This window comes from Carassius carassius, chromosome 30 (assembly GCF_963082965.1).
Source record: "Carassius carassius chromosome 30, fCarCar2.1, whole genome shotgun sequence".
In the NCBI taxonomy this organism is placed as follows: domain Eukaryota; kingdom Metazoa; phylum Chordata; class Actinopteri; order Cypriniformes; family Cyprinidae; genus Carassius; species Carassius carassius.
The window spans coordinates 11,532,068-11,559,626 of record NC_081784.1 but is presented as its reverse complement, the minus strand read 5'-3'; the positions used below and the strand labels follow the sequence as shown (position 1 = coordinate 11,559,626).

General features: G+C 35.8%; 1 protein-coding gene across 5 annotated transcripts in view; it reads left to right on the top strand.

Moving 5' to 3' along the window:
• Positions 1 to 780: 780 nt before the first annotated feature.
• zmiz1a (zinc finger, MIZ-type containing 1a) overlaps positions 781 to 27,559 on the top strand; it is a 136,344-nt gene continuing 109,565 nt past the window's right edge. For 3 of the 5 annotated variants that reach the window (XM_059517363.1, XM_059517367.1, XM_059517362.1), the window contains exon 1: positions 782 to 987. The gene's annotated coding sequence lies outside the window, so the exon portion shown is untranslated. Of the gene's footprint in view, positions 988 to 27,559 lie in introns of all 5 variants that reach the window. The other 2 variants (XM_059517364.1, XM_059517365.1) reach the window with 2 other exon arrangements.

Sequence of the window (27,559 nt, the reverse complement as noted above, 5' to 3'; positions counted from 1 at the left end):
TTTGTTATTCAGAGCTTTCCATCGGCGAATTGCAAAACACGGAACGAGCTGCTCTTTTTATCCGCGGGAAGTAAAAGGACTCAAATGGACACGCGTTTGTTTGTGTTTGGGGAGGAGATTTTTATCAGATTTAGACTTTAGATTTAGAACTGAAACAGAAAAATATGGATTTGTATAACTCATTATTGTTATTATATGCGTATCATAATATTATTATATAGGATACTTTTAATGTATTAAAAAATATTTGTTTTGTTTTAGCAGCGTAGAAAGCAAAAAATAAATTATAAAAACGAGAGTATGAGAAAAAAACTTACATCTCGACATAAATGTGTCTGCTAAATGCATAAATGTAAACTTGATGCTTAATTTTATGTATATAATTGTGTAAATGATGTTTACTCATAATTATATCTTGAAAAGAATGGTCACATTTTGTTGCAATTCTTATTTACTGAAAATACTTACATATTAGTAAGACTAAGTGCAAAAGCCCCTTTGCCTTCAGTATAGTTACATTATAAAAAATATTGCACATATTGTTTTGATAACGTTATATATTTGGCTAATCACACTAAGTATTCATCCTGGATCCTGGAAAGGCATTGTGGTCTCCGTGGTTTGATTACAATAAAATAGAGTCAAACGACATACTGTAGCATTCAAACAGCAAACAACTGGCACTCGCGTGTAAATCCAGTCCGTTGATCTGCGCACGCCGCCTGCTGTCTTCCAAAGGCGCGAGCCCTTTACGCGACTCTGGGACACATTTTGTCAGCAACCAGCAAGCATGGCTCTGTGGTAATAGAATAGCCCGTGTAATTTGACACTTCAACTTGCCGTGCACTACGTTAGTTGATTCAGACAGTCACACTAACGAAACGCCGTGCACTTTTCTCCCAGTGTTTGTGAAGTGTGAGGGGAGAAAACAAATCGCAACTTCTAATCCAGGAGATTTTCGGCGCCGTGTTGTGATTGGACCTGAAAGTAAGTTGTGTTTGTGTTTTCCTATAATTTTCCACACCTCGCTCGCTGGGAAGGTTTTTATGCATCGCATTGAAATGAATCCGTAGCCTCCGCGCTAGCTCCAACCTCAGCTAACAATAGAGTCACTTAAAGTATCGCTAAGATGTGTACACATGTATTTCTGCGGAGGAAACAATTGCACTAACTGAAACGTTGGCGATACGGCTTTGTGTTTTCGAAGCAAAACACTATTGAGCAATTTTTTGTGGACAGTGGCGTTCAGAGGAACGCGGAATTTGACTGAAGCGGAGAAGCCCACCGTTTACATACCGTTCAGCGTATCGTTCTGCTGTGTTGCATTGTTCGATGAAGAGGGCACTGTCATGCGGTGGACGGTTGGTTGGCATTTAGATGGGCACGTCTGGATGGCTTGGTTGCACAAATGCGATTTAAATTCGCCGGGTCTTTTTGATTTGGTGAAATTATATAGTGGCTGCTTGATAAGTAAGAGGAAACAAGGCTTTCAACCATGTGCTGAAATGTGATGTTTCATGCTGTGCTCTAGTAACAAGACAGCCGCGTTTGGAAGCACGATTATACGTTGTAACCGCTGATACATTTTAACATCTCGATCGATTCTTGGAATCCTTGAATGTTTGAATGTAACATTGGAGCAGACTTTGAGGATACACGCAGTGTTGGGTACCAACTGACTCTGATCTCAGTTTCGTAATAAGATTGTACAAATCGAGTGTTTGTAATCAGAAACCATTACATTTTTACTCTTACTTATTGCAAATGGGTGACGTTAAATGCCAGGAGACAGCAATAAATTAATGTTTAATAAATTAGTAATTTACTGATTGTGCCCCTGTAGCTGTAAAACATGCACCAAACATGCAAAAATAAATTTAAGCAGACACATATTGTTGTTATGCAGTCATTGCTTTCAAAATATTCATGTTTCCATACAATTTTTAGTTTACTAGTTTATTTACAGTTTAATCTTAGGTAACTTAATTTGCACTTGATAAACTTATTTGTTATTCAGTATTCAACAAGATGTAATATAGAAATAAGCTGATGAAGCAGATGTTAAATAAGTTTCTTGTTGCTTTTGTATGTATTTGTATAAAATCCAGAAGTGATCAGATTTTTTGTACATTTTAGTCATAAAATTTGTAATGGGTACTAATTTACATTATGAGGTTGCAAGATACAACACAGTTCACGCATACCAAGTGTCCACCAAGTATTCTTTTATTAATTCATGTATTTAATTATTTATGCATTTATGTTTGCTTTGTAAGTGAACAGTTTATTCGAGAGATCCTTGCAATTTGTAATTCTACAACTTTCAGCTTTGGTTAATAAGATTGTATTTTCCTACATGTTGTTGAATGAAGTGATTTATTAATGTTTTTTGATCACACCTGGGAAATGCTTTACACTGTGTCATGCTATTGCGTTTGATTTTTAAATGATTGATGTTGAATCATTGTAGGAGAATCTATTGCCAATAATACTACAAGAAGCCTATGAAGGTAGCCAAAGTTCTTTTTAGCAACAATCAGAGTTTACAGTAAATTGTCATTGTTTTCATGAAAATGGGTTTTGTTTCTTCAAAACTAAGTTCTAACAGTAGAGTTTCTCTTTGGTGGGCATGCTTGTTTAAAACGGAAAGGTATTGTTTTTCAGCATGATTCTTCAGTCAACGTTGTCATTTGATGACAATTGATTGGTCATCTCTCCAGTACAGTACAATCACAGTCAATGTTTACATGGCTGTGTGAGTATAATGTTAAAAACTTCCCCCTTACTTCAGGGTGAATTGCTCCTGGAACAAAGGTGAAAGTACTGCCCTCTCGGCTCACTCACTTTGAATTGTGGTGTTGGTTCATGTTAACATTATTGGAGGAGGTGTGTTGTTAAGGCCAATTATTGTTAGCAAATGATTAAAAATGAACCCACCCATAAGACTGGAGTCTCATTTGGTGAGTCTGCTGGGGGTGTATTTTAAAACACCGCAGATTTACCCACCAGTGTGATGCCCCCTTCTATGAGTGGCTTAACTTGTATGAGTCAGGAATGGAGAATGTGTCTAGGAGAGGAGTTTATTTTCCTCCCTCCTTCAGATGGGGCCCCAGGTTGAGGATCATCATTACCAAGGGCAGAGGCTTTAGCAATAGTCATGTTAAGACACAGATAGAGCTCAAGTCATTCTGTCAACGGGACTAAAGAGGTATTGCACAGGACTTAATTGAGCTTAATGTGGGATTAAATGTCCATAAGATCGTTGAAAAGTTTATTTTAACATGCCAAAATAGAGAGAATCATCAGCTGTCATTTGAACGAATTAACATTGTTGAAATTTATCAGATTTTACACGCAAATTATTCAGTTAGGGTTTAGTCATTATTGCTCACATCACTGCCTATTTATGCACATTTGTGTCTATTGTGTCTAGTCTACCAAATGTGTTCAAGGTTGTTCAGTTTAGGAACGAAGTCTAGATGATCTCTTTTCACATTCAAATTCTTGGCATGTGTGACAAAAGCTTGCCTAATTCACTGGGCGATTTAAGGGTGGGAATCATGAGTGATTCCGTTATAGAGTATTATTATGATACTTGGGTCACAATGCCATATGTAAAGGGTTTTCTTTATAAGTTGTGGTACATCAAGTATTGTGGACTTGTATTTCAAAGAAATAAGAAAAATCAGGCAGTTTTAGAACTTTAAAAAGACCAACAAGTTCCAATATGTCTTCCAACAGGTTTCATAGTACCATAACATCATTTTTTCACCCACAACTAATTCAGATTCATCACAGATCAAACGTCTTTGTTTACTTGAGAGCAAAATTTGGTTAAAATGACTGGTACTCTTCATTAATGGTGTCACATACTGCATCGCTGTGTTTCCTCTTCTTCCTATAGCAATGTTTTTTTCCCCAGCTGAAAATACTACTCAGTGTTTTGACAGGTTTACATTTAACTGTTAGCAAACTGTTGTGGTGAAATTGTGAAATAGTTGGCCCATGTTCATTCATCATAAAGCGAACAGTCGGTCTAGCCACCACCCACTCACGCCCACTCTTGAACCCGAGTTAGGCTTTGTTTGAGTTCACATGCTGCACTGTGGATCATTTATTACACTTAATACGCTGATGGCCTTTTTTAACAGTTCAAATTACGTCTGCAAAACCGCCTGCTTGACATGTGTGTGCACTTTTGTTTCTGTGGTGATTAGGGTTAGTGTGTTAACATGAAGTGTAGCATCCGAACCACAGATTATTCAGACTAAAGTAGTGCATGATTGTGATTTCCTTGCAGACTTACGGGTACATTGCTCTGTTTCATCTTGCGGTTCATGACCTTTGCAAAGCAGAGAGAGAGGGACTTTTGATTTTAATTACATGCATCTGCAATGAGCGTGGCGTGGGACCGAATCTGCTTCCAGGCTGCATAAGTTGAAAGCTTGTTGAAGGCTGCCTCTGACTCTTGAGCTGACAATGTGGCCAAGGATGCCCTGGGATGCAGTGTGCAAAGCATTAGCTAGCTGGTGCCCTTCTAAGTGCTTTATGCCTTAGATAGAGACTTTCAGGCCCACACTGTCATGGGCTCATGCATGTTTGATTTGACACTCTTTGAAAAATGAACGCAGAAGATGTCACAATGCCTGTGTCCTGTTTCTGTCAGCTAGAGCAAGTACTTTGAATCAAAAATGACACCGAGCTTCTCTTTTTCCAATGTGAGGGCTTGATATTTGGCACTATAGCACAAAATGTCCCCACCACACTGACAATTTTTCATGATCATAAGCAATTACCTTCGTTTTTTTCGGTGCCAATAAAAGCTCACAGTGCTTTGAAGTCTGATTGCCGCTGTGTGCCGTGCAAATCCAGCTTAAGCAAAACAAACATATTGTCCTCAACATGTTTTCTTTGACTGAGGCAAATTAGTATACATTCAGTGAGCCATGTTCTCCATGCTAAACTGTTAAGTCCTGCTACTCTCTTAAAGAGATCCATCTCTCTTTGAGAAACAAATATCTGTGTTAAGTACACTGATTCTATAGACTCAGCGTCAGGGCTCTGTTTCAAGTCATTGAAAATATTATACTGAAGTAACTTCTTGTACAAAAGCTATTTAATATATATTTTAACACATAGAGATTGCTAAAATCCAATGTTTTTTTTTCAACCGTGTTTATCTGTATACATTTATTCAGGCTTTGCAGAAGAACGCCAATGCATCTGCGTTCATTTTATGTATTGAAATACTGCCATGTATTCCATCATGTGGAAACCTTGGACCTTGTCACCGTGTCTTAGCTGTCTGTCTCTGTCTGTGAGCGGGAGATTTCCCTCCGTCCCAGCGAGTGATCACTGTGTTTCTGAGAGGGGCTTGCAATTACGTTCAACGCGGCCTGGGGGATTCATACATGTTTTCTGACAAAGTAAATTAATTAGGTTTTCTTAGGAAAGATAAATATTGTTTCTCATTCAAATTTGCCTTTTACGGGAAGGAAGATTTGCATTTGCGGGTGCCAAATCACATGCATATATAACCTTGGCTTAGACATTTGCACAAGGTGAGACTAAATGAAAGCTGAATGAAAAGCAACTAGGAGATGTCAGGAGAACATGACAAATGGACGGTGGCGAATGAAATTCATACTAGATCCTCCAAATCCCTTAGTGTCACAGAAAAAAGGTGAATTAATTTCAAACCGTAAAAATGCATTTCATTGTTTCTCAGATTTCTGGGTTTTGTAGGCAGGGTATATTCCATTAACATTAACGTGATGAAGCATCTGTGACCCATTGTATTTAAAATATTTATATATATATATAGGTCTCTAGCTCTCTCTCTCTCTCTCTCTCTCTCTATTTATATATATATATATATATATATATATATATATATATATATATATATATATATATATATATATATATATATATATATATATATATATATATATATATATATATATATATATATAATATTTTTTTTTCTTTTTTTTGTCAACTAGTCTGGGATTAGCCTGATTCAGTCTTGTAAATTTCAGAATTTCTTACGTACAAGTTTAAGTCCTCAACACACAGTTCTGTAGATTCAGAAATTTGAAATGGCCTTTGGTTCAGTAAGCGTCAGAAGTCTTTTTGACTGATTATTTGATAATTCAGATTCTAGTGGCTGTGCTTTTTGTGGTAAAGTAATACTTGAAATACACATTGTGTTTGTTTTATTTTGTAATACCCAACCTTTTCAGTGATTACATTCAGAAAGTTCATAACTCTGGTAAAATGACTTTTTCTGGCACTGTAGACTCAACAGAGCGTCACTGTTAAATAATGGTGCAGGGAACACTGGTATGATGTAATATCATATTAGTCTTGCGTAGTATGCTGTTAAAGCAGCTCATTTTCTTTACATTAAGCAATTTTCTATAATCTTTTTTTTCATATCATATACATATCATTCTGATCTTCCATGTTTTTGATTGAAACCTGTTATTATATGCATTCCGCTGTGTCAAAATCATAGAAACTGCACGGCCCAGAGCTTTCTTTAGCATTTATTAACTGTACAAGGCAGATCTCACAATGATAAAATGTATTCCATCTGAGAACACACCTCTTGCTCCACAAATACACTTCATGCATCACAGCCTCCATGCAGAGCTCATGAGGTGACAGCTGTAGGCAACAGAGAGATGTTCATGGAGTGCTAGTGTAGACTCGGTGCTAGATAGAGCATGATAAATCCAGAACAATGTAAGTGTGTTTGTTTGCGCGTGTATTTCCAGACTCAAATTGGCATGCAATGGCAAGCACCACTTCCCAGGTAAGTGCTGTGTGCCCTGGCTCTTAATGACTGTTTCAAAAACCACACTCTTGGTGGCTACTATGTCCCTTTCCCTCTCGTTCACCCCTGCAGTTCTGAACTAGACTGGTTCACACTCTTATGAGCTCATGTCTTTTATTTTCTCTACCTGGGCTGTTCAGATAAAGAGCCATATTAGAAACACCAGAGTGCAAATATTGTAAAATGGCAGGCTGGTCTAGTGGTTTTCACTGAGCCTTGTCATAAGGGAGAAAGTAGAGTTGATTTAATAGTGCGTAGTTTCTTAGAAATCCAAAGCAATTAGGTGTTTTTTTCACGCAAAGTAGTCCGATGTTTATTTATGCTGTAACAAATTGAAACTGTAGGTTTTGTGTGGTCTGAATACCATCACAATAAAGTTGTCAGCTGAAAGAGGAGCGATAAGAGTAAGTGATATTGCAAACTAAACCTTGATATTTCATACCTCATTCTTGCTGCATCTTTTGAGAAAACAGAAGCCATTGTTGCACTGATCATTTATCATTGCTGTAATGAGATTAAACTAATCGTATATTCAAGAGACAGCAATGATAGACTGTGTGAGGCTTGCCAGGGATCATCTTCAAACAGTATTTGTCATTGTCTCTCAGTGCTTTTTAATTAACTGTTGACAAACAGCGTAATCCTTTTGGGCGTTATGATTTAAAAGCAGACCCATTTCAGTGTGTCATTAAAAATATGGTTTCTTTAAAAACAAAAGCTAGAAAGAAACAAATATTTTTGCCATCTAATGGACTAAAGCTCTGTTATGTTCCGTTCCAGAATCTAGTGAGCCGACTCTGACCTTAGTAGTAGTTCACATAAAACATGAAAATTGTCATTTTCTCATCCTCAAGACATTTCAAATGGAACACAAATTACATTGTCCATACAATGGAAGTGAATGTTGTTTTACATGGACAAAAGCTGCTGAAACATTCTTCAAAATAGAAACATTCGTTTGTGTTAGAAAGTAATAGAGGTTTGGAATGACACGAAGGTGTGTAAATGATTCTTTGGTGTTAAAATACTGTTCAAAGTATAGGTAGTATTAGCTTAGCAATAAGTTAACTCTGAACTCCATTAAAATTGATTGTGATTCTAGTTGCTACCTAGATAGAGCGTTTCAAATTAGCAGTGTATTATTTATAGTATTATTTATAGTATTTATTATTAATTGGAGTTTCTTTTATATTTTCCACAACTTGACATGATTCATTAGGGTCTTAACATATGTTACGTCTGTAACATAGTTTGGTTAAAATTTCTCAATGGTAGTGTAAAACTACACCCTTTTTACCTTCACCAAATGTAAAAACTATAAAACAAATACTGAATGCTGATTAAGAAACATCTTATTGAATGTGCGTTGATTGTGTTGTTTGGATTGTAAAACTATGCAATTGTTGCGTTTAACTTCACATGGTTACAGTTAATGTTTTCATTTAAGGCCAGTTCTATGTAGTTTCAACCCAATCAGAAACAGTAGCTAAATGCTGATGTCTGTAGCATATATGTTTGTATTGAATGTAGGCTACTTCTGTGCAGTTACTGCTGTTAATTTCAGATGGTTACAGTTATTGTTTTCAATAGACAAAAGCCAGTTAGGTCTCTTGAATACCAAATAAACATCTTGTTTATGTATACTTCTTTCTTGTTTGTTGCTTAAAGAAAAAAAAACCTAATTTTTATTATTATAGGGTGGTTGTGTATTTATTTCTGATTTATTGCAATTACTCAAAATTATTTTTAATAGTTTTAGTTATCAATAACAGTATTGCAATTCGTCAATTATAATGTTGCCTGATGCTTAGAATGTTCCCTTAGAAGGCAAGCAAAGTGAAGCTTCTAAGTGAGTAGTTTTCTTAAACACGTTCAATGTTTCATTAGTGGCTGCTGAGATCGTTAATCTGATCTTTCTGTAGTGAGCTTGTCGCTGATGCATAAGCAAACAGTGTTCACATTAAATGTTTTAATTGCACATTAACCCACTGCTGGCATATTAATCTGGCATGCCTTAAAGACGGCATGGTGTCCGTTAAATTCCCCCATAGTTTTCTATGATGCCGAGGCCCTGGGTGAGACGTTGAACATCAGAGTGAATTGTTGTTTTATTAGCTAGATTGAGCCGGTGGCGGGTTGAACATTGGGTGTGTGTTCTCAGAGGACGGCTCTGAAAGCTCCTGACTCCGCATCTGCAGTAAGCAGTCATCAGGGACGGATGGCACATGCCAGCTCAAATTTTCACGACGGCCCCTTAGAAGAGGAACAGCAGACCGGGAATAACATGCAGATCTTTTTTTCCCTTGTCGGCATCACAAATATAGGAAAGCAAAGTACCCTTTTCAGGATATCTCGAGCGGCGAATCGATATCCCTGAGCATTATTGAGGTTGGCTTTCTGTGACTTACCTTGTTCTAGCTCTCAAAAGCTGGCTTCGTGCACATGGCTGTCTGTCTAATTTTCTCTGGAATTCTTTTGACTCTGGGACACAGGAACAGAGGAAACTCAATCTGGAGTGCCCTGAGGGGTTCCTCTGCAAGAGAATTCCCACCCAGATAGTTGCCAACACCCACACGAACATATGTAGGTCTGTTTTCAAGGAAGAGAGCGCAAACCTCAAACCTGCGTCACACCACAGCCATCGACAACCGCAGAACGCGAAGCAGCTTGTTTGTTAGTGGGCAGGTGGGAAGTGTAAAGGCAGTTGAACATGTGCACAGGGGCCACTGCTTATGTGCCGCAGTATCATTAATTAGATGGCAAGTTGTACTAACAAAGAGCCGCAATGTACATGCTTACTTATTTAACATGTTGGCCTATTTTGTACTCTTCATTCTTTATAGAAAAATGAAAGGAGGAAATACTGTGTCTGGGATAAATCGGAATATTTGATTTGATTTCTGAAGGATCATGTGACACTGAAGAAGCTGCGGAAAATTCAGCTTTGCCATCAGGAATACTCATACATTTAAACAGATTTATGACTAGGTGTGTATTATATTTGGGTAATGGAAACACCAAGCAAAATGTTTCTGAAGTACTTTATCTGAATCGATTGTATTTGTACAAACATTGTTCTACAGTTTTGCATGTTTGTATTAAATTAACTTGTCATATCAGAACTGCAAAATCCAAAAATAATTTTAATAAGTAATATTATTTGTCAGTTGTCCACTTTCTTTTTATAGAGTGGCTATTTGTGGAACTGATATTTTAAAATTATTGTGTTTAGCACATTGCAGTGATCAGAATTGGTCTGTTGTATCTGCATGTAAGAATATTTAAATTTAATATTAAGGATTAATATTTAGTTAAAATAATTTCTGGAACTAAATGGCCAAAAATGTGCTCTGAGATTTCAGTTTTTTCATAAAGAGCAGTGTATAGTCCCGAGCATGGTTTTGTGTTGTGCCGTCAATGTCAATTGTGCTTTTTGTCTCTATATTCAAATAAAAATGGTTTATTTAGACAGAAGAACAACAGTTTTTTTGTTTAGGTTTGACCCTAGTAATGAGGTGGTGTACCCCGTGTTGTTAGCTGCAGCTGGTATCTAAAGAATTACCACACATCGCTGCCCTCTGGCTATGGTTCGTCAGTTCAACTGATATTGAATAATGATAGCGGCTGGTTTGTAGCAAACTGCCGTTCCAAGTGTCTGTCACTTTAAGTGACTTCCACAATGGCAGCCTTCTTCTCCACCCCGTTTGTTGGTGGCTTCTTTTAAAGGGGTGAATTGAGAGCACTCTGGGCCTGAGTCTGTACTAGCGTGTTTCCCGTTCTTGGCCTCCTGTGAGCAGAGGGGGCTGGCGGTAACAGTCACGTGAATAGTAATTGTATTTGTGCTGGGTTCCTTTCAGGCTGTCGCTGTAAATCTGTTTGTCTCGTCACTTTTTGTAAATCATTATGATGGCTAAAAGCCTTTTTATTGAATTTAGGGAGGGGGAATTGTTCTCCTGAACAAATGTAAGATGTTTTTGTTTGTTTGACTCAAGCTCATCTATGGTAAAGATGCCATACAGTTTTTGTGTGCTTCTGTTAGAATTGTTTGTTAAAAAAGTAAAATTGGCTTTGCACTTGTGTTTTTAGTTTTAGTTAATTAGTGCACATTTAATTGTCTATTTTAACAACCTTATTTACAACCTTATTTATTTACATTGGTAGATTTCAATTAAATTATCTTTAAAGGTAATTTTCTCCATTTTTTTTCTTTTCTAATACACTGAGCCAGAAATCAGTTTTATTCCTCTCAATATTTTGAAGCTTTTTACAGAATGTTACATATATCATTCACCTGATTTATATAACATTAATATAACATTTATAAAAATAAGGTCAAATATATATTTTTTTGCCTAATATATATTTTTATCATGTATAGAGTGATAAAAATTCCTTAAAATAGAAACATTTTATTTGTCAACAAAATGAAACCTGGCTTCATGCAGTGTTCATATTTCTGTTCTGGAAATTTATGCATGCAATTTAGTGTTTATTTATTTTTTTGAAAGATGAATGCCTCATTTGCTTATTTAAACATACCTTTTTAGAAAACTTAATATAACAAATTGTCTCGTTTATTTATATACACATTTTAACCTGCTTTAAATTGCAGATTTGCATGGGATGTTCCAGACGCTATAACACGATACAAGAATATTTTAAAACTCGCAAACTGTTTGAAATTTGGGACAAGCAGGGCGAAAATCACTAGAGGAAGATTGTCAAACTCAGTGTCACTTGCTAGCAGAACAGGTTTTGGCTGACAGAAACATGACAAAGTGCATCATGTCCTGAAGATCAGCTTGGCTTGTTGTCTGATAAATATCTCCGTGCTCCTCTGCCACTCGTGGCTGGCATCATGCGTGGCGGCAGGCGTTTGTCACTCTGAGCTGATGTACTGTCAGTAGCACGCTAGACGGGATAAGAGAACTACGGATCTCCTTTATTCTGTTACTTGTTCGCAGAGGAAGAACGAAAGTCATTTTTTGAAAAAGATGTATTTTATTGTTTCCATATAGATGGAATTGTCAGCTGAAATAGGGCTGGGCGATATATCGAATATTAGCGATAACATCGGAATAATTTTGACGACGATGTACAATTTGAATATATCGGGAATATCGAATATTTCAAATTCAAGCATACTTTCCCAAAAGAACGCGCCGAATGTCCAAAAAAGGAACCTGTAACTGCTGACTGCTCTACGCCCCTCTACTACGAGAGCTGTAATGATAGCGGTTGCCAGATAACAAGAGTTTAAATCTCCGAATCAGAGCTCCACTGTTACAAGGATACATTTTCTGCCCGGTGTTTGCTTATTTTAAGCAATCTGGCAACCATGCGCACGTGCTCACTCCTCATTGCGGAAGAGCCGCCGACGATAATCTGAAAACACTAACAAGCTGGAATTGAGCGATCTAATGAAAGCGTCGTTCAGCCGGTCTGTGTTCTGTCGTGAGATCTCAACTGTATTGTTTGCATTTGTGATCGCAAAATAAATGCACTTACTCGACCGCTGATGTTTGAATAGAGAAACATAGGCTATGGCCGTTTGGAATTACTATTGGGGAATTTCACTGATATGTTTACCAGTTTCCATAATATAGACAGAGAGAATGCAAAAGTCTTTTATGATTCATTTATATATATTTATATATAAGAGCTATGTGCTTCAGCAACTAGCTCCCCATCTAAGAGGGTTTTTAGTGTCAGTAGGACCATAGTTTCATGCCACAGAGCTTCTCTTAAAACCACAGACAGTTGACAGACTTGTGTTCTTAGCTTAAAAACTTGTTAAATTTTTTTAAATAAAATACTTATCCCAGTTGCATAGTTTAAATTGTGAATTGCATGCACTAAAAAGAAGAATGCACTTTCTGTAACTGTTACTTAATTTGCACTGCTTCAGTTACATATAGGCCTACATGTATTCATTTAATAAAAAGCAGTAAGTGATCTCTTGGTCTAGATTTTTTAACTGCTTAAATTAGCTGTTTAATCTAAATAGTTTTTTTTTTTTAATGGGCAAAAGAAAATTATGTTTTATTTTTTATTATTTAAATGCAAATGCAAACATATCGAGATATATATCGAATATCGTAAAAATTTTGACAATATCGAGATATCATTTTTTTTTTGTATATCGCCCAGCCCTAAGCTGAAATGATGTTTCTTGTTCAGTTAGACACTGAAGCTTTCAAAGCAGGAATGTCAACTTTTGGGTGCAGCTGCTGACGTCAAAAGAGCGTCCTGCCTGAAGTTAATGTGAAATGCTTTTCGCAGTCTGTTTTGCTTCTGTAATATGTATTTCAAAGTGAAACAGGATATTCAATGAGGGGAAAAAAAGCAAGGCATGACTTTATTTGTCGAATTTGATTGGCTTGTGAAAAGATGTCTTTTACAAAAGAGATTGAAAAGTTAGATGGATTCTTGAACAATTCTTAAAATGAAAGTTGTTTCATAAATGTTTTAAGTGTATGTGTACACACACACACGCGCGCGCACACACAGAGACACACACACACACACACACACACACACACACACACATATATATATATATAAAAATTAATCTCTTTTAAATGATACAAGTCAGTTTAGAAAATCACATAATTTTTATGTACAGTATGAATAGTATTCATTGACATTGCTAAAGAATCAATTTAATAGTGTTATTAAAATTGAGTTAAGTAAGCATTAGATGATGGTTAAGGTGATTTAATGTAAAAATAGATAAATAATTTTTCCCATCATCACCTGATATAGTACCAATATTTCTTACTGTTCTAATCAAAAATAGTATATCATTTATTTTTAGCTAGTTATCGGCCATAACTTAAAAATGATATTGACAGTATTTGAAATGTACGTCACTACTTTTGCATATTTGCTCTTAACTGTCTTAAAAGGTTGAACACAATTTGAGTCCCAAGTTGACTTAGAAAGCCAGAGAAAGTTGGTTGTATGTACTTTAATATGTTTGTACTCCTGAAGGGCTTGAGGTTCCTGGAAGCCTGAGCTCTGATGGGCAGCTCCACTTTTATAGTACGAGGGAGGAGAAACAGCTGGAATTTCTCACAGTTGCCTTTCTGACAGAGTAACAACTCAATCTGAAAACTCTTCTGGAAAATATTGATGCTGGAGGAAGTCAGTAGGCTGTCACAAGTGTGGAAGACTTTGTGTGCATGGTGATGAATGTGTCCTTGGCAAAACAATTTGCTTTTCTAGTGCTTTTGGAGTCTTAGTTAAGCACTTGCATATTGTCTTTTGGAAACTAGATTTCAGTTTCAATTTCAGTAGTAGAATCAGTCTGGATTTTGGTTGTTTCAACAGTTTATCAGTTCTACAAACTGGTCGTGACATTTGAGGAGAAGATTAATAATTATATCCCATTACAGTAATAGATGCCCTAAAACTGCCTCTTGGAAAGATGCAGCTCTCAAAGATTCGTGGATTTGATCATTTGCTTAGGCTTCCATGAATTATCGCAGAAGAGAATCTGACATTTTGTTTATTCAGTTTGCCCACAAAGTATTGTTTAGTGAAAGACAGTTTAGACAGATTGCATTCAGGCCTGTCAGTCAAAGGTGCAGTCTTCTCCGTCTCTGATAGCTAATTAAGTTGTGACACATGTTTGGCAAGATGTCCACGTCCCAATGGATTATGAAATTATTATAAAAGGCATTCAGAATAGAGGTTCAGAAAGATCAATATTGCATGTTTGCATAAGCTCATTACTAAAGACTTCAAACGCTGGAAACCATGTCTGTTGTATTATGTAGTAGTTAACACATGGTAGATATCTTACACTGTTGTTGCTAATTTGCTAGCGCAATGATAAATGTAAAGCCAAAAATATCAGCTATACATTGGATTGGTTTCTTCTTTAAATTAGAAAAAAATGCATGCTATTATAATGTTATGCTAAATCTAAAATTTAAAACACTAGAAAAAAAAACGTTTTGCACACAGATTAACATAAGTGGACTTTGAATGATTAGGCTCATTGCCGCTTTGAACAGTTATGAAATTGTGGGATCCATAATTGTAATCACAATTAGAAATTCGATTAATTGTGCAGCCCTCAAACAAATGGTTCATCGTTTATTGCGCTTGGCTGATGAAGTTGTTTAGGACTGATGAATTATGAAATATGGCTGTGTGGCTCATGTTTACTTGATTTTTGCGTTTTAAATTATGTTGCATATATTTTACAAATTAAAATCCGTATTCATATGTTTTTGGTAATTAATCATGGTAAAGTTATGGCATGTTGGGCCTTGTATATGGCATTTTTTGTTTGCATAGGATCACAAAAATTCAAGCACGGTTGTTTGGTCCGTTTGTAAGTTCTGCTTTTATGAGCAGTTTGTTAAATTAGTGCTTGCTAATGACAAAAAAATGCTAATATGAAATTGTGAACAATTTTTTGTTTTTGTGTGATGTTTCCATTTTTACTGAGTGACTTGTGTTTGTGTTCCTTGTACTCTGTCAAATGTGACTGAAATCAAATAATAAGATTGACTGGATGAGAGCCAAGACAAGATTACTGGCACAGGGATTGCTGTCAAAAACAACTACGAGGATAATTAGCTGTGCTCTATTACCGCCGTTTCGGCTTCTTAAAGCCACGTTTATATACACGATGCCCAGGCCTGTTAAGTCTAGAGGGTGTGTAATAAATTGTGACTTTATTGCTAAGGTAAATATTAGTTTCCAGTCATTTACTCAATAATAATAATATATTATTTGCTAATAATGAATCAGATTATATATTGCCACCACAATTGGAGTGATACACTAAATATTTACATTTTTAAGACCGGCTGTGATGTGGCTTGTGAAAGTGGTTGGTTCACGTTCAAAACGTCCTACTTGTTGACCAGTGCAGTTTAAAGTCATTCTGCTATGAACAGCAGGCGGGTGTTGTGCACTTGTCGATAATTTGCTGTCTTTCAGCTCCACTAGAAGTCTCTACTGTATTCTGTGTACAGTACAGTATGATATGATCTCTCAGCAAAGCTGACATTGACGCTGCATAAAAAGAGTGCTTTTAGCTATTATTCTCAATCAAAGGTCATCTGGTTGTTGTAGAGACAAATCAGAAGCAATAACAGAATTCATCTGAAATGTCATTGCAGACCGTGGACAAAATCAATGGATGGAGAGAAGGAAAGGGTTGTACTAACAGGGAAAGTACAGGAGCTTAGTCACAGCTTTGGAACCCAGGATTACAGTTGATGTCTCAGGAAAGCCTCGACCTCACAAGGGATTCCCCAAATCATTGATGTGTTCCTCCCTGAAAACATAACTTTTTCCACTAAAAGAGATAACATGGGATGGTTTGAGGCAAAATATATAATATTTAACTGGAGATTTTTTGTGTATTTGATAGTTTTTATGCTTTTTACAGTAAGATTTGTTAATGATTTTAAATGACAAGTCATATCACCTTTATTTGATTAAAAATACAATAAATAAAAATGATTAGTAATTTTGTGTAAAAATAAGTGTTTTTCTATTTGATTAGATTTTGACATTTAATTTAATCCCATAAAAAATATCATTCTAATATTATTTGGTGCTCAATAAATATTTCTTATTATTATCACAGTTGAAACAGTGCTGTTTAATATTTTTGTGGAAGCTTTTTGTGTGTACATTTTTTTTTTCAGGATTCCATAAATGGAAAGCTCATAAGAATAGGGTTTATTTGAAATGAAATTAACTTTATAAGTGTATTTACTAGTGTTGCTTTCGTCAACAAATTATGACTAAATATCATCATCAACGAACCTTTATCAAGTGAGGAAAACGACACAACGTAAATGCTGGTCGTGTGACGATGACTATAATTAAATGTAAAATGTAGGGCTGGGCGATATATCATAATGATATGATCATGCATATTTAGTCAGTAAATCTGGTTCCGTGATTAGCGCTAAATCGCCGTCACCTGCTTTCAAATGGAGCGGCACTTAATAGACAGAACCATAGATCACTGACAAGCTACGCAATATCACGTTCGTTATCCAAGATGAATCGCCTTCAATAATGAACGCGATATTGCGTATCTTGTGTAGCTTGTCAAATGACAGCTTCACACAAAGACTAGACTAAAACTAAAATTAAAACAGGCCGCCAAAAACAACACTAGTGTTTACTGTAAATTTTGATACATTTTATGCATCCTTGCTAAATAAGTAAAAAAAAAAAAATGTATACTGACTTTTGACTGTTAGTACTTTGCGATCAGAGTGCCATTATGGTCTATAAAACACAGTTGTTGTTAAATTTGTAATTAGAGTCCCCAAGATCCCCGTGACAAATAATAATAAGATTATAAGCAGTGCCTTTCTTTCAGATCATTACACTTCTTGTTTTTGCTGATAGAGGAAACTCCAAATGTTTATAGGAGGTTTCAGTGATTCCTGAAGACAATAACCAGCTCTGATGTTGGCATGTAGACTCCATCACGAAGGGGTTGCCAGTAGGGATGCAACGATACCATTTTTTCAGAACCGATCCGATACCGAAAATTCTGAATATCTGCCGATACCGATCCAATCTGATACCAGCACAGTTTTTTTTTTAATTCAATATAGAATTTCTATACTTCTCTGTGTTCTCTGATCATCACTCTCTTGTGTTAATAACAATCTACTAAATATAAAACAACTTCATTTTAATGAAAAATAACAAATTAAAAAATAAAGAATCATAAACAATTACAAAAATATTATTATAAACTAGGTTGGTAGATATTTCAACAGCAAGAGATACTCTAGATAATAGAAAAATCATAGGAGCACAATAATTTGATCAAATCTGTTGAAATATTTTATATACAAATAAAAGTGAATAAGTCTCAAATCTGGTAAAATGTTAAATTTGTTCTCTGTATTGTTGTAAAATACATTATTGAAAAAACAAATATATACATTTATATGGAAATCTAAAAGACGTTTCTTTTAAATCTATAGCACAGTATTAAAGGCAGCCAAATTTCATAGATAAGACAGAACAAGAAAGACTATTAATAATCTCTGATTTTGCCGAAAAAATTATAATACCGAAGGCGCCAATATAGAGTGCCACAGAGCACTTATGCGCATCCTGTGCGCTGAATGTTGAGCTTGAAACAACACGGAGTCACAGTGTGCAGGCTGCATAGAAAGTTGCTCAGCTCATGTTCATCTTCAGTTCTCTCTTCACAACAGTTCAGTCAGTGTACTGTTTAAGTAAATTAATTACTCATAGTAATATTGTTTTATTTCGACTCAGAGGGAGTGTTGGCCACTTTAAAAAAAGTAAATAAATTGTGGATTAATGCTTACTGGAGACGCGAACTGGTTCTAATGATTCAGTCCTATTTGGTGAACTGGTTCACTAAGAAGAACCGGTCAAATCAAACGATTCGTTTGCAAACCAGACATCATTATTACAAATGGAAGATATATTGATACGTAGTCTATTAAATCTAGTTTAATGAGTTAGTTTAATGAGCCTTTTCTTTGAACAGTTTTAAACCTCAGTTACTGTGCGCTCTTGAAGAGAGTTTCATCATTCTGACTTTAGTAACTGAACGTGTCGCACAGTTTGATCGCTGAATGGAGGATGACAGACAGCCGCACCGGAGAGAAGAGTTTATGTGAACTAGAAATTAATGACTTCAATATTTACCTGTACCTCACACTGAACACTTGAGTTTTAGAACAGTTGAAATATGTTCTTGAAAACATTTTGGTGCTTTATAATGTTTTTGTGTCTTTCGTGGAGCTCAACAATAACACAGAATAGTATACACAGGATCAGATTTGGATTGGTCTCATCTGTCCGTTACCAAGTCCACAGAAAATGTCTGGATCGGAGCTGATACCGATCCCGAGTATCGGATCGATGCATCCCTAGTTGCCAGCCTTCGATGTTATGATGCCAGGGCAGAAAGCACTTGCATGCAGACACTAATTGGGTGATTGGCACCAAAGGACTTTGCACAGAGATACTCTGTATTCCATTAGTCCGAGTGGGTCCGAGTTTGATTATGCTCACCGTAGACATGACCTTAAAGAAAATATTTGCCTGCCTCTAATTGTAATTTAGTAAGTTTGCAATTAGACATGCTAGCAAATGTTTCCCAGTGTAGCTGTAAATGACTGATTGTCAAAGATATGCGAGATGAAGTTGTTTGTTAGTCCACACTGAATGCATTTGTTAGTATCCTTGACCTAGAGATCTGCTGCAATACAATTTGTTCAGGAATGATACATTCTAATTGTCTGGTTTATTTGTATCCTTCAATTGAAGTGAGATATCGGAGCGTAGGCCCTCCACCTTTAAGTGAGATCCGACACTTGAGGGAGTGAAGTGTTTTCGCTGGGAAATGCATGAATGATTGATAGCAGGAGCAGGGCTGTTTAAAATTGTCCTGCTCCCTGCTTATCAATAATTCAAAGCACTTTCTGTTTTTTGGTGGCACATTAAATATCAGTCACTGGTTTGAATTCTCAGTTTGATTTATATCTGTCAAATACACTAGTGGTTTGTCGTGATTCGCTTCATTTAAATGAGTTAATTTTGTCCATGCTGGGAGTTATCTCGCTTGTCTTAGTTTTCTCGTTACTAGTGTTTTATGTCACAAAAGTAAAGTGTTGATTAATAATTAGGCAGCTCTTAGAAAGAGATTTCTGTTGGGAACTTTGACACATGATCTCAGTCATTGGTTAAAATCTGAAAACCAAGTAATATACAATGTAAAAATAAAAAAAGTAAAGTTAAAAAGATTATTGGAGTGCATTTTACAAAGAAATACTATTTCAGTTTTTTTTTCTCTCACACAATTTCATGTTTAATTCACTGTTACTTGCCATTTCTTTGTAATTGTTTGCTAAATTTACTAAATTGTTTTTACACCCAAATTCTTTTCAGCATTGAATAGAGATGTGACAGGGTAAAGCTGATGGTCTTGTATCACTCTAAAGAGATTGGGTTTGCCATTACAACCATGGAATATTGATTTAAGGTAAAATTAGTTTAGTATGTGAGGCCAAAGAGTCCATTGAGAGTAGCAAAACTAGTAAAGCCTCATACAAAATTGTTTGCCAGAGGCAGCGGTCAATTATTCAGTGTAGTGATCGTTACAGAAAAATATTTGACAGCAAATGCCATGATTGACTAATAAGAATCAAGTATTTCAGAGAGCATGCAATGATTTTTTGCAATGTGGTCCTGACGTGACTAAGCACTCCTGTCTTACACATAATTTACTGTAGGGCGCTATCAGCCTGTGTTCAACATGCCTTAATTTTCCTCAGGCGATACAGTGACGGTTTGACCTTTACCTCACCGGAGGTTGAGGAGCTGGTTGCGGCGCATCCTGATCTTTCCATTTGTTTGCTCTCTTATCCATGAGGAGCTACCAGGATCTCCTGCAAAAGCAAGAGGGCTTTTAAATTTTCAAAGATAAACCATGCGGCACTATTGCATAAGTGCTTTTTGCGATGCATTGCTCCCTGCTGTTAAAAAGTCAGAGTCGACTTTGCTCTCATCCATTCGGGGCGAAGCGCAGCGTCCGGTCCATTTGCATTAACAGGGAAACACAAAAGGATTTGAAGGAGGAAATTGCCTTTTGTGAACACAATGGCCTTTCCTGTGAGTTCTCATGATAATGTCCTGAGTGGCCTTGGGGCAGAGTCTAGAACATTCCGTCGAAGAGCACACTAAGGACTGCCTCTGTTAGGCCTTTAGCGTGAAATGGCAGTGAGACTTGCGCCCTGGATATTGAGCCGCAACGAGCACAGTGGCTGGCTGATGTATACTAACAAGCTTGAATTTATTTCAAAGCTGTCTGGATGGGCAGTATCATATGTGTCTGTTAGGCAGAGCCGGAGTGACTGTGGCATGGTTGTTGATTTAATATGCCTCAGGGACCTTCATGTTGGCTCTAAGAGAAGGAATGGTAAGCAGTAGAAGCGTCCTCCCTCATCCACGTTTTTGCCCTGATTGAACATTACATTACTCTGCATGATTGAACATCCCACTTGAATTGTTTTGTACTGCTGTTAAAGGGTTCACCCAGTAAGAACATTCTACTTGCCAAAACGTGGCTCCAAGTATTTTTTTCCCATTCACTATATGTGGAACATACCTTTAAACATACACTTAAAAGGAGCTGTAAAGATGTACAAACCTTTAAACTTTACTTTAGAAATAATCCACAGTTTAGAGAGAGCAAGATGGCGGTGTAACGGTGAAATTACGTAGTGATGCACTTATATATTGACCATTTTAAAGACCGTTTTTAATAAATATTGTATAATACACAATAGTTTGTGTTAAAGAAGACATAAATAAAAATGAACATTAATAAATAATGTTTAAATTGCCTTAATATTTTAGAAATTACATTAGTTGAAGGCCTATATTTTATGTCCAAAATAATTACATAAAATATAATTATTTTATATTCATGATATTATATAATCATAATAATTTAATAACATTATTTAATAAATTGTGTGTATATTTATTTATATATATACATACATACATACATATACATATACACACACACACACACACACACACACACACACACACACACACACACACGTTTGTTTTTGTGAAAAGTGGGGACATCTCATAGGCGTAATGGTTTTTATACTGTACAAACTGTATATTCTATGGCCCTACACCAACCCTACAGCTAACCCTAACCCTCACAGGAAACTTTGTGCATTTTTACTTTCTCAAAAAAAAAAAACTCATTCTGTATGGTTTATAAGCGTTTTGAAAAATGGGGACATGGGTTATGTCCTCATAAGTCACCCTCTCCTTGTAATACCTGTGTCATACCCATGTCATTATACAGAGTTGTGTCCTGATATGTCACAAAAACACGCCCACTTTGTGTTTTTAACATTGTGTATGTATGTTGTTTGATAAATATGTCTTACAGATTATGATGGGCCTGCTGTTGATGGGTTGAACTGTAGCTTTTGGCAGTAGGAGGAGGAGAGGGACAATTTCCATCAGTTGACATTAGCGTCCATTGCTGATTTTGTTATCGCCTGTTCCTCATCAGCTCAGCTTGTCAGTTTGCTGAAATATAGTCGCAGTCTTGTGTCAACAGCTAATATTTACATAATCCCTTTCCTCCCGCTTTAGTAACATGCACATCTGAATAGCCAGTGTTTAGATTAGAAGATGGCGATTCATTTTTAACGCCAGAGGCACATCGTGAAAGTCTTGAAATGGGATGTTTGGCCTTTGAGAGGAGCTCATGTAGCCTGCTAATGAAGTCTGGGAAAGTGTATATATGTAAAACATGACAAAATGAAATTTTAATTTGTGTGCAAACACTCTTAGTATTTAACGTGGTGTCAACAGTGTAACTGCAGAGCTTTTACTCTCCAGACTAGGGATGTTCATTTTCGGTTAATTTTCCTAACCGACAACCGACGCTCGTTAACCGATTATTAACCGTTAACTGACAAGATTATTTTAAATTAGAATTGAATTAAATTAGAAAGGATAGCTAAGTGTATGTGACCTGTTAAAAATACTGACATTTGTTTCCCGGGAATTAATTTTACGTGCACAAAAAGTAGCAAACAACAGAACGTGAGGATTCACATGGTCATCATATCACATCACATACCTGCAGCGCTTCTGCGAGCGTAGAAAAATATAATAAAGCTAGGTTTTATATATATATATATATATATATAAATAAATAGGCCTATACAAGAAATATGTTTTTACTTAAATAATAAATTAAGAAAATGAACGAAAAACTGCAACAAGTAGCCTAGTATGCAGTTTCAGTTCATTTTTGTGCTGCGTGAAAGGAAGCCTGACGGCAGAAAGCGGCATCCTATTTTTCTTTAGACTTGTATTACAAAGGCACAGTGATTTGTTTTTATTGTGAATGTACACAAATAAAAGCAAAGCTTTTACAATTCCGATTACCTTTATGACTAAAAGGAGTTGGCTGGTTGCTTTCACTGTCAGAAAGAAAAATGTAAAGTGATTGCGCTGGCGCCACATGCGCGCTCACAGTTAAGCATTTATGTAGTTATGTAGTCTGTTCATTATCATAATAAAATGCAGTCAGTCAAACATATGGGAAAAAAACACACATTGCTCTGTTTAATTATGTAGTAAAATCAGTGCCGTTACATGTTATCACCATACTGCCATGTTATGCAAAAAATTTGTTTTACTTGGATATTGGAACACAAGTCCCGTCCTTCGGATGAGACGTTAAACCGAGGTTCTGACTCTCTGTGGTCATTAAAAATCCCAGGAAGTCTTTCGAAAAGAGTAGAGGTGTGACCTCGGCATCCTGGCTAAATTCGCCCATTGGCCTCTGACCATCATGGCTTCCTAACAATCCCCATATCTGCTGATTGGCTTCATCACTCTGTCTCCTCTCCACCAGTAAGCTGGTGTGTGGTGGGCGTTCTGGCGCACTATGGCTGCCGTCGCATCATCCAGGTGGATGCTGCACACTGGTGGTTGGATGAGGAGATACCCCCTGACAATGTAAGCGCTTTGAGTGCCTAGAAAAGCGCTATATAAATGTAATGAATTATTATTATTATTATTATTACAAGTGAAGTAACTAGGCTACATAATAAAAAATAATTTGGCATTCAGATATATAGTGAATACGGAAACATTTGATTTTGTGTGGAATGAGAGACCCAACGTTGGTTTAAGTTTCGTTTTAACCTAAATTAATTTGTTTTGGCTTGAATAAAAAAAAAAAACAGAATTATATGCGACTTCTTTCAAAAAAAAAAAAAAACTATTTGTTTATATGTGTAGCATATTTTAACCATACAGCAAACCTTTTTCAATATTTTGATAAATTAAAATAAATAAATGACTTTTTAAACCGTTTAACTGATTGTATTTATCGGTCAATTAAACCGTTAAAATGAACATCACTACTCCAGACTTCTTGGATAGATGATGGTTTTGTGACATACAGCAAATTCAATATGATTATGCTCTATGCTGTGATTTACTCATCTGTGCTGTTTCCTGTGGGTCATGATTGCATAAGCCAGTTGAATCATATAGTCTGTAGTCTGCATGCTGCTCCGTATGTCAGGGAGTTGCATCTGACAGCAGAGAAGTTCATTAGGTTTTTGTTTTTTGAATTGGTAATGCAGCCCTGCGTCATTGACACTCCTCTTGCAGTTGCACACAGAGCACATTGTGTGTTGCCTGATAAACAACCTCGCAAATCGAACAGCCACAGAAGTAATTCAGTGGAGCCTGTTAAAACAGACAAGAGGAAGTGCATTAATGCACTTGTGTGCCCAAATAATGAGACTGTCCAAATACCTGGATACAATGCCCTGTAATAGGATCAATAGTAATAATAAAGTATTTGATTTCTATAATAACTTTTCTAACATTTTAATAATAGTAATAATAGTACACACACACATAGCATTAGCATTAAAAGCTGTAATTTAATTTTTACACTTCAGTAAGTACATAAAAAAAATAATGACTATTTATTTGTGAAAATTGTGTTGAATCTAATTGGCAATGATGGCCAAAACAATGAAATATATATATATATATATATATATATATATAGCTAGCCCTAAAATGTACAGTTTATGGAAGAGAGATATGACCAGGACACACACTTACATTCAGTAAAGCTCTTTAAAAAGCAGGAACAGAAACCTGCCTGAAAGAACTGCATCACGGTGGCTATTAAAAGGAGTGGTGGCTGCTTCTGATAAGCTCAGTTCACTTATTGCAAAGCACAAGTATTGGGGGCAGAGGATTATTGCCACTTGTGTATATTTCTGCTGATGTATTTTTTTTCTATCCCTTTTCAGTCAGATGGTGCATATTAGAAAAACCTGTCTGATGCAGAAGTGGAAGGCGTTTACTCTCACCTGAATATAAAGTGAGAACACACAGACTCTATTTCTTCCTCACACATGTGCACACACAGTCACTTAAAACAGCTGTAGACAGATTTTGCTTAACGTGGCATCTGTCAAAACGACCAGATAATATTCTAGCACCTCACAAAAAGACTCGGAGGCCACACCCTCCTCTCCTTGCCATGAGCCACCTCCCCACATTGGCGCTGACGTTATTTACATAAATGATAAACACGGCGGATGGCCGGATTGGCAGTGTAATCCACTTGCAGTGCCATTAGGGAGGAAAAGAGAGAAAGGCTATTACGGCTCTTGCTTCATCAGTGCGTCTCTCTTAGGCCATTTATGGAGGTAATGGAAACCTCTCTCATTAAGGTGCCGCTCACTGTGGCACTGAGAAACATCTCCACTCTGTAATTGATCTTGTTGGTCTTTAGTGCTGGAAAGTGGCCCTGAAGTGCAGCCCGCTTGCTGCATTCATTTTTCAGCTCGGTCAGAGCCGCCCTGCTCGCTCGCTTTCGTCCAGTCACCTTCACTTCTGCTGCCGAGCACCTGCGTGCGGTCTGCACCTTTTGCTCTTTGTGTGTCTCTAAGGGAGAATTGCAGCCGTGTTTGTATTAAAGAAATAGTTCTGTCATTATTTACCGCCGCTTATGTTGTTTGTTTTCTGTGCAACATACAAGAGGGAATAAATGTTCCAGAATATTCACACAGCTGTTTTCTATACAAAAACAGTACGATGTCATTATTCACTGATCATTTTCCCTCCAGTGAGGTGTTAATTTGAGAACTGTTGTGACCGGATCATTGAGGCAACAAACAAATGATTCAGTGAATGAGTTATTCTTTTGAACTGGTTCTTTTCAGTGAACCAGTTCATCCAATTCACAGACCAGACGAAACCGAGTTCAACTCACTAATTTAATGATTCAGTTGTAGCAGTTCTCGAGTTAATGGCTTGAATTTTAGTCTGTTCCTCACACAAAGCTCCCATATATCTTCAGAAGACTGAAATACAGCATATGCCTCTTATGGATTAATGTCAAGTTGCTGATTTCGGAGCATAACAACCATGGTAAGTCAGTATGTAGAATAATAATTTATGTAGAATATATATATATATATATATATATGTATATATATATATGTATATATGTATGTATGTATGTATGTATGTATGTATATGTATGTATGTATGTATGTATGTATGTATATATATATATGTATATATATGTATATATATGTGTATATATGTATGTATATATATATATATATGTATATATATGTATATATATGTGTATATATGTATATATGTATATATATGTATATATATGTATATATGTGTATATATATATATATATATATATATATATATATATATATATATATATATATATATATATATATATATATATATACTTTTATTTTTATATATATATATATATATATATATATATATATATATATATATATATATATATATATATATATATAAAAATAAAAGTATATATATATATATATATATATATATATATATATATATATATATATATATATATATATATATATATATATATACTTTTATTTTTATATATATATATATATATATATATATATATATATATATATATATATATACTTTTATTTTTATATATATATATATATATATATATATATATATAATTTGTTTTTTTTATGAACAAGGATTAGTTTTTTCGATGGTTAAAATTCATGTTTAATATTCAAATGAAGACAAGGATGCGAGTGACAGTACCTGCTAGTGTTCCAGAAATTAAACACTTTGCCATTACAATTAGCTAAAACTGTAACTATTACAAATCAGTTTTGTCAAATGAAGTAAAGCTGAAGCTCAAACTTGAAAAAAAAGACAAAAACAACAAACTTTAAACTAATCAAACATATAAATAAATAACAGCATATAAATTATACCTTTAACCTTTTTGAAATAAAAAGTGCATTTGCACTCTGTTGGACCTGGATTATCCAGTGTAGCAAATTATCACCTTTTGTACAGAAAACAGTGAAAACACTTCTCATTGTGCACACTCTGATTTACTATAAAAAAGCTGCAGCTGAAGACTACAACTGAAGTGTTATACAGAAGTGCTTTATTAAGTTGTCTATGTATCCATATAAGTGCGCTCTTTATTATCTCTGTCTTGTCTCAGTGGGTGATGTGTTTGTGTATAAGTGTCTGCAGCTGTTTTGGTGTGTGTGTCAGGCTCGTGGGGGCCACTGGGAGTTGTGACATGTGTGGTGTAATAATAGACGAGTTTTTGTGATCCAAACAGCCTGGTCTGCTCTGTGACTCACTGAAGCTGGGCCTGAGGTCTGGACTTGCATCATCACCGGGATCCACTGTGCTGTCAAGAGCACACAAGAAAATAGAGCATTTCATTACCTACATTTTCTGCTTTGTTTAAAAGCAATCCTAACTCAACTTAGAAAAGACAAAACTATCCTAATTGCAATTCTTAGTAGTCTGACAGTAGACAGCTGCTTTCAAAGTAGTGTAGCTTTCCAGTAACAAACTACGTTTTTACTACTGGGTTGAAATGTCAGAATGTTGTTTTTTGTTTTTTGGTAAAGAACTGAAGGAAGATGCAGCTTTGGAAAGTCTGTTTCTTTCTAGTCCATCATTTTTTTCTTAACGATACTCTCTCTTAGGTAGTGTTGGAAAGTTCAATTCATTCTATGTGAACAGAAAGAAGTCTGTCATTTCACTAGGCTGTCGAGTAGTGACATTAAAATGCATAAAAATTCAACATGCATAGTTGAA